The sequence below is a fragment of the Pinus tabuliformis genome, chromosome 4_2 (genome assembly GCF_031772625.1).
Source record: "Pinus tabuliformis cultivar Carrire ecotype Pingquan chromosome 4_2, CPIR1, whole genome shotgun sequence".
Taxonomy (NCBI): Eukaryota; Viridiplantae; Streptophyta; class Pinopsida; order Pinales; family Pinaceae; genus Pinus; species Pinus tabuliformis.
Window position 1 is genome coordinate 1,118,837,534 of NC_142304.1, and position 9,094 is coordinate 1,118,846,627.

Consider the following 9,094-nt stretch of genomic DNA (forward strand, 5'->3'; position numbering starts at 1 on the left):
CACCGTCACAGATCAGAGCTGAACATGAAAAACCCTGAAGAAAAGGAACACTTTCTCCAGAAAACGAGGCGAACTGGTCAAAATTGAGGATTTGCACTAATAAACACATGATTCATCTCCCCAGCGGAGTCGCCATTATGTTAATGATGTGGAGTCGCCAAGTGGATGATGTAACTTTGAAGTGCCTGATCTCTGTCCACTGTCACAGATCAGAGCTGAACATGAAAAAACCCTGAAGAAAAGGAACACTTTCTCCAGAAAACGAGGCGAACTGGTCAAAATTGAGGATTCACGCTAATAGACACATGATTCATTTCCCTAGTGGAGTCACCATTATGTTATCACTCAGGTTGTCCCTTTTGACTCCTAAAGGGATACGGCCGAGGTAACCACAAACCAACTTTGGACTGCAGGCCCTAGCCTGCCTGCAGTTAGAGAGGGCTCTCTCTTTATGATTTAGCTTTGTTGAAGGGGGTGATTTTAGGCTTGTTATGATGCACAAGGGTTTTGATTGAGTTTTGGTGGGAAAACTGACACTTTCAGGTAGAGAGGCTGAGTATAGTCTGAATGTTTCAAACCATTGGGCGCGGAGTCGAGGAGGGGGAACTGCTACTGTCTTTCCTTAATAACAGTGAGGAGAAAATCGAGCAAGATAACTGAAGCAAAAGCAACTTTCAGGTTTCAAGGGATGGCAAGAATGCTAAAGAAAGAGAGGCAGTTAAGAATCTCTCGAACAGATTAGCAGAGGAAACAACAAGGCGCTGCCTAGGAGTAGTTAAGAATCCCTAGGTAATTGGCCAGCACAGGTGAACTGGGGTAAACATGAGCCAGAAGGAATTCAATGTTCATAACCAATTCATTCAGAAGAAAACATCAAGAAACAACAGGAATTGAGCATAGAGAGTATTTAAACTAATTCTAGGCTATTCTTTTTTCCTGCTATTTAGATAATGGCAAACACATAAACAAAGATAAGAGGCACTTATTGCTTTAGGCCGCAGCGTAGGAATTCCATCTCCAACTCTTTAACACATTCATCGACAACAGACAGTTCGCTCTCCAAGCTTTAAGCAATCTTTGATTACAGAAAATTTCAGGTATACACAACGAGTCTCTAGTGAAAATTATCAATTGACCAACCCTTAAAACTATACAGAGGGTGGTATATATAGGGCAAAACTCTCTGCAGAGTTCCTTTATTACATCTTTACCTAACTAGGTCATAAAAATGAATACTTGACCTAATCCTATCTAGAAATAAATGCAAAGAATGTCTTGGGCCGTGCTCAGGGCCGATGTGTCAAAACTGAATGAATGATGCTGTCCTCGGTGGCTTGCTGCAGTGCTTTCTGCAATAAATGGGTATGGGTTTATGCTTTCTTGCTGTCCTGGTGCCTTAAATGTCTTGACGGTGATTTGAAAGCAAGGATGGGCTAATGCTTATCGATTTGATTTTCTGGGGGCTTCATCAATGTTCAGGTGCCTCGAGCCCCTAAAAAATCATGACTGATTTTTTCTGGCGTCCTTTCTTCCACTGATACTCTCTGACAAAATCTGGGCTGCTGATCTGCTGTACTGCGTGTCTAATCACCAGTAAATGGCCGCTTTTCGTCCTTTGTATCATCTGGAATTGTCTTCTGATCATTTTGGTATGCTTCTGTGAAGAAAACGGATCATTTCTGCGCCTTTTCGGGCTTGCTGGGGCTGCATGGAGAAAAGATTCCTTAAAGATTCCCTGAAGATTCTCCATTTTGGCCCAAAAAATCCTGCGATGAGCGATTTGCGCAAATCTCTCATCAAAAACTGCCTCAGAATTCGATTCCGGGGCTCCGAAGTGCAACTTTCGCGCCTCTGCGTCCAAAAAAGGCTGATGACGTCAGCATTGTACGGCGAGTGACGTCAGCATGGCGACGTGGCGGGATGACGTCAGCATGATGTCATCACGTACGGAAGATGACGTGGTAGGTACGGTGCCGGGACACGTGGCAAGAGGCCACGCAGGCGGGTGACTCATTGGGTGACTGTACAAGGGGGTTGACGTGGGCTGGTGACGTCACCGGGCAGTAAGCGGTATGTGGCGCACCACTTATGGAGGATGGCGGTTTCGGAGGGAGGGGCTCCGCCACAACCCGGCGCCTGACACGTGGCGGGAGTATGGCGGCAAAACCGCCGAACTCCCGGACGTTAAAGGTCGGGCGCGTCGGGGATAAGGATGCCCGCCAGCCATAGATCTGCGGGGCTGTGGATCGAACGGCTTGCGGTGGACGCGACGGGATATGGGGTTAACAGGCGGGAATATTCTCAGGAATATTCTGAATTTAATATGTGCGGCGGGTTATAGACTTAGGAAAACGGGTTTGCGGGGTTAAATAAAGGTGCGGGTTAATGTTTATGCGCAGGATCTTTGGGTTAGGGGCGGAATGTGGGTTTTTACAGCGGTGGGGTGAAATTTTACAAGGGGAAGGTGAAAACATGGGTTTTTGGGGGTTTTTGGGGTTAAGGGAGAGGTTACTAGCTGACCAGATGTCAAACCAGTTCCTCAATGACACGGATGGGCTAAAAACAGTCCTAGATGGACTGAGATTTCCCTGACTTAGTAGAATTATGGCTATAATGCCAGGGAGGGGTATTTACATAGGGGGATTTATATACATGATTTTAATAGGGGAAGGGAAAAACTAATAGGGAGTTATATAATAAGGGTGATGAGAAAAAGAGAGATGTTAGTGAACTCCAGCCTGAGTACCTCCAACTGAAAAACTGCCTCAAACCAAAAATGGATTGCTTAATCAAAATTGGAACACAGCAGTGGCCCTTAGACCAGCCTACTCTTATGGATACTTTTTGGCCATCTGTAGCAAATATGGAGCATTGCAGCATGCATAGCACGACATATTTGGCATGTAAAACTGTCGATCATGAAAGATGATTAACCTGCTGCAGCAGGAGGCTAACAGTGGCTCCACTTGGGGATGGCTTTTCCTTGTGAAAAGTCAAGAACAGCAGGTCAGACTGCCTTGCATTCAATTGTTGTTGTGTTCTGCAAATTTCTCTTGGTTGGCTGCCTTATTGATCCTACCTACCTACCTACCCTAACCAGCACTCATTTTGCTGTTAGGTGAAGTGAAATAACCAACGCAGCCACTTAAGTAATAATAACATGAGTGGGTTTTGTTGCTTGTGCTTGCTAATGACATCAACTGAGATTTTGCAATTTGTTATGGCTTTGTCAATCTTTGAGAAGATCAGGAAGCTACTGACCTCCTTTGCGGTGTTTAAATACTGTACAAAACTGTCCTGCAACATATATGTACAATTTTTTGGCTGAATTAAAGAACTGTACAAAGGTTTAGGATCACTACCATGCCTTGGAGTCGGGAGATCATTGTCAACTCGATACTGAGCTTTGCAGCTTGTTGATGGCGACGTGCACTGATTTCTTTCATTATTCTAACTGCCAGCGGATAGGTCATTCGGTACTTGCAGAGGTGCTTGTAATTTATTACAATCTGGCTCGAATAGGGCCTGACTGATCTGTGCGGGCTGCTGGTTTTCTTCTTCTTTGAATAATTCAGATGGTTGAAAACAAAGAGGCAGGGGATCCATTTGGATCATCTGGTCATATGCTTCTGCTTCTGGGTCCCCCTCAATTTGATATTCAATGGCTCTTTGGGGATGAAAAACTAGAGGCGATACCTTTGGAACAGTATCTTGATTAACCTCCAGTCGGTCAATAGCAACAGGTGGTGACACTTGATCATATATAGCATGATAGTTATTCTTGATAAATTGAAAAGATTCAAAACAAAAGGGTAAAGTTCCTTCACTGAAATCAACGCACTCTGCGTTTTCTTTCTTTTCCTCATAGCTGAGATGGGCACGCTGATCATTGGGTTCAGGTTGTTGAACCTGAATACTGCTTCCTGCAAAAATAGGATCTGATTCCTCTGCAAGGTTGATTTGGTCGTTAGGCTCATAATCCTCATCCTACAGATCATCCTTGGGCAGAGAGTTGAAAGAAGAGAAGCTATTATATTCACGCAGTATATCAGGAGACTGCTCCATCATGTATGGCTGGATGAATATGTCATCTGTTTTGTGGCAGGTTTGTTCGTGAATGTCACTACTTTCCTGATGTGAAATAGATCTGTTCTGGTGCTCTGAACTTTCTACTTTCATAGTGATCAGCTGCATCATTTCCTCTGTCTTTTGTAACACACTATGAAATCTTTCTTCTTGCTATGCTTTGCGTCGTTCCTCCCTCCTTCTTAGATTTGCCTCTACATCCATAGCTATGTCATGCATCTGTTTCAAGGTGGACGGGCATCTTTCTCTCAGACAGAATTCCATTTCTGTGTCAAATGCTCTAGGATATTGCAATAGAGCTAAATCAAGGGGAGGTCTTATATTTAGAGGCATGGCTTGATAAACTTGATTGAATCTGTCTGAAAACTGCTGAACAGATTCATCTAGATGCCTTTCTAAATGATTGTATTCTTCGATGAGCAAGAAGAGATTACCTCTGTTCATCCATCTATCAAGGAAAAGCTTGGCACACTGCTGAAACTTAGAGATGCTCGCCTCAGGCAACGCTTTAAACTAGGTCCTAGCTTCGCTTTGCAAAGAAAGGGCAAAGAGTCTAAGACTGACATCTTCATCTTCCACTTCAAATGTATTAAGATAGTCTTCGAAAGCCTGGATATGTTTCTAGGCAGTAGTGCCATTCTCTCCATCAAATCTAGGGAGATATTCAGGATGATTTGTCGGCAGGGGAACAAGCACAGGAGGCAAAATGAGCGGCTTATATCTTTCAGGAACTTTACGAGGCACGGGAGTATGTACAGGAACTAGAAGACTGGACTCTATTTTTGGTTCCTCCTTGACTATATGATGATCTTCAACAACATTTGAAAGCTGTTGCTCTGATGTGCAAGGAGGCTTTTCAACAATCTTTTCCAAAGGAAAAACACAAAAATCTGACATAAAATCGCTTTTAAAGTACAATATGCACAGCAAAATTTGGTGCAAGAGAAAGAACATGGTCTCTTGGATGATCATCCAAATCAAGAACGTGATCTGCTTATATAATTCATTCGGATTCATTTCTCCAGCGGAGTCTTTATTATGAGGATGATGTGGAGTCTCCAGGTGGATGATGTAACCTTAAAGTGCCTGATCTCTGTCCACCGTCACAGATCAGAGTTGAACATGAAAAACCCTGAAGAAAAGGAACACTTTCTCCAGAAAACGAGGCGAACTGGTCAAAATTGAGGATTTGCACTAATAAACACATGATTCATCTCCCCAGCGGAGTCGCCATTATGTTAATGATGTGGAGTCGCCAGGTGGATGATGTAACTTTGAAGTGTCTGATCTCTGTCCACCGTCACAGATCAGAGCTGAACATGAAAAAACCCTAAAGAAAAGGAACACTTTCTCCAGAAAACGAGGCGAACTGGTCAAAATTGAGGATTCACACTAATAGACACATGATTCATTTCCCCAGTGGAGTCGCCATTATGTTATCACTCAGGTTGTCCCTTTTGACTCCTAAAGGGATACGGCCGAGGTAACCACAAACCAACTTTGGACTGCAAGCCCTAGCCTGCCTGCAGTCAGAGAGGGCTCTCTCTTTATGATTTAGCTTTGTTGAAGGGGGTGATTTTAGGCTAGTTATGATGCACAAGGGTTTTGATTGAGTTTTGGTGGGAAAACTGACACTTTCAGGTAGAGAGGCTGAGTATAGTCTGAATGTTTCAAACCATTGGGCGTGGAGTCGAGGAGGGGGAACTTCTGTTGTCTTTCCTTAATAACAGTGAGGGGAAAATGGAGCAAGATAACTGAAGCAGAAGCAACTTTCAGGTTTCAAGGGATGGCAAGAATTCTAAAGAAAGAGAGGCAGTTAAGAATCTCTCGAACAGATTAGCAGAGGAAACAACAAGGCACTACCTAGGAGCAGTTAAGAATCCCTAGGTAATTGGCCAGCACAGGTGAACTGGGGTAAACATGAGCCAGAAGGAATTCAATGTTCATAACCAATTCATTCAAAAGAAAACATCAAGAAATAGCAGGAATTGAGCATAGAGAGTATTTAAACTAATTCTAGGCTATTTTTTTTTTCCTGCTATTTAGATAATGGCAAACACATAAACAAAGATAAGAGACACTTATTGCTTCAGGCCGCAGCGCAGGAATTCCATCTCCAACTCTTTAACACATTCATCGACAACAGACAGTTCGCTCTCCAAGCTTTAAGCAATCTTTGATTACATAAAATTTCAGGTATACACAACGAGTCTCTAGTGAAAATTATCAATTAACCAACCCTTAAAACTATACAGAGGGTGGTATATATAGGGCAAAACTCTCTGCAGAGTTCCTTTATTACATCTTGACCTAATTAGGTCATAAAAATGAATACTTGACCTAATCCTATCTAGAAATAAATGCAAAGAATGTCTCGGGCCGTGCTCAGGGCCGATGTGTCAAAACTGAATGAATGATGTTGTCCTTGGTGGCTTGCTGCAGTGCTTTCTGCAATAAATAGGTATGGGTTTATGCTTTCTTGATGTCCTGGTGCCTTAAATGTCTTGACGGTGATTTGAAAGCAAGGATGGGCTGATGCTTATCGATTTGATTTTCTGGGGGTTTCATCAATGTTCAGGTGCCTAGAGCCCCTAAAAAATCATGACTGATTCTTTCTGGCGTCCTTTCTTCCACTGATACTCTCTGACAAAATCTGGGCTGCTGATCTGCTGTGCTGCGTGTCTAATCACCAGTAAATGGTCGTTTTTCGGCCTCTGTATCATCTGGAATTGTCTTCTGATCATTTTGGTATGCTTCTGTGAAGAAAATGGATCATTTTTGCGCCTTTTCGGGCTTGCTGGGGCTGCATGGAGCGAAGATTCCTTAAAGATTCCGTGAAGATTCTCCATTTTGGCCAAAAAAAACCTGTGGTCATCAAAAACTGCCTCAGAATTCGATTCCGGGGCTCCGAAGTGCGACTTTCGCGCCTCTGCGTCCAAAAAAGGCTGATGACGTCAGCATTGTACGGTGGGTGGCGTCAGCATGACATCAGCATGGCGACGTGGCGGGATGATGTCAGCATGATGTCATCACGTACGGACGATGATGTGGCAGGTACGGTGGTGGGAAACGTGGCAGGAGGCCACGCAGGCGGGTGACTCATCGGGTGACTGTACAAGGGGGGTGACGTGGGTTGTTGACTGTGCAGGGGTGACGTGGGTTGGTGACGTCACCAGGCGGTAAGCGGTATGTGGCGCACCGCTTATGGAGGATGGCGATTTCGGAGGGAGGGGCTCCGCCACAACCCGGCGCCTGACGCGTGGCGGGAGTACGGCGGCAAAACCGCCGAACTCCCAGACGTTAAAGGCCGGGCGCGTCGGGGATAAGGATGCCCACCAGCCGTAGATCTGCGGGGCTGTGGATCGGACGGCTGGCGGCGGACGCGACGGGATATGGGGTTAACGGGCAGGAATATTCATAGGAATATTCCGAATTTAATATGCGCGGCGGTTTATAGACTTAGGAAAACGGGTTTGCGGGGTTAAATAAAGGCGCGAGTTAATGTTTATGCGCAGGATCTTTGGGTTAGGGGTGGAATGTGGGTTTTTACAGTGGTGGGGTGAAATTTTACAAGGGGAAGGTGAAAACATGGGTTTTTGGGGGTTTTTGGGGTTAAGGGAGAGGTTACTAGCTGACCAGATGTCAAACTAGTTCCTCAATGACACGGATGGGCTAAAAACAGTCCCAGATGGATTGAGATTTCCTTGACTTAGTAGAATTATGGCTATAATGCCAGGGAGGGGTATTTACATAGGGGGATTTATATACATGATTGTAGTAGGGGAAGGGAAAAACTAATAGGGATTTATACAATAAGGGTGATGAGAAAAATAGAGATGTTAGTGAACTCCAGCCTGAGTACCTCCAACTGAAAAACTGCCTCAAACCAAAAATGGATTGCTTAATCAAAATTGGAACACAGCAGTGGCCCTTAGACCAACCTACTCTTATGGATACTTTTTGGCCATCTGTAGCAAATATGGAGCATTACAACATGCATAGCACGACATATTTGGCATATAAAACTGTCGATCATGAAAGATGATTAACCTGCTGCAGCAGGAGGCTAACACCCCCCATAGGCTCACAACACAACTCAAACACTTAAGGTCCAAAAGGTGTCACCTGCGGAAATGGCCGAAAGAAGAAAGCAAGGCCTATGTTACTACTATGATGAAAAATACTCCCCAGGTCATAAATGCAAGGAGCCCAAATTTTTTCAAATTGATGCCACTGACTACAACTCAACAGAGGAAGATCCACCACTGGAGGAACAGGAGCCGCTAGAAGAAGACAACCAAAAGGACAATGTCTTTGACGAACCAGTTATTTCGTTGCATGCTTTGGCAGGGATTTCTTCCCCTCAAACTCTCAAAATCAGAGGTTTTATTAAACATCGCCCAATAGTAGTCTTGATTGATAGTGGAAGTACACATAATTTCATCCATCAAAACGTCGGAGAAGCAGTGCATTGTTTTGAACGAGCAGTTTCTAACTTCCAAGTTCAAATTGCGGATGGAGGCACAATGAAATGTGAAGGCCGCTATGAAAATGTCAAACTTCAAATGGGGGATTATCAGTTGAAAACCCACATGTTTTCCATACACATGGGGGGTTGCGACATTGTCCTCGGCACGGAATGGCTCTGCACTCTTGGACCAATCACAATGGATTTCCAGGAGTTATATATGAGTTTTAAGCAGAACAACTACACACATACCCTCCGTGGACTCCAGGCGGGAGCCCCCTCTATCATCAGCTCGCATAGGATGGAAAAATTGTTAAAAAAGGGCAATCATGGAGTTGTAGCTCAATTTAATGCCATCCAGGCAGTCGAAACAAAGCCTCTACCAATTCATCCTGAGATGCAACAAATTTTAAATAACCATCTGTCGGTCTTTGACAAGCCTCATGAGCTTCCACCCTCGCGAGGGGAACATGATCATAGCATCCCCTTGGTTCCAGGGGTCCAACCCCCAAATGTTCGCCCATACAGATATCCGTTCAC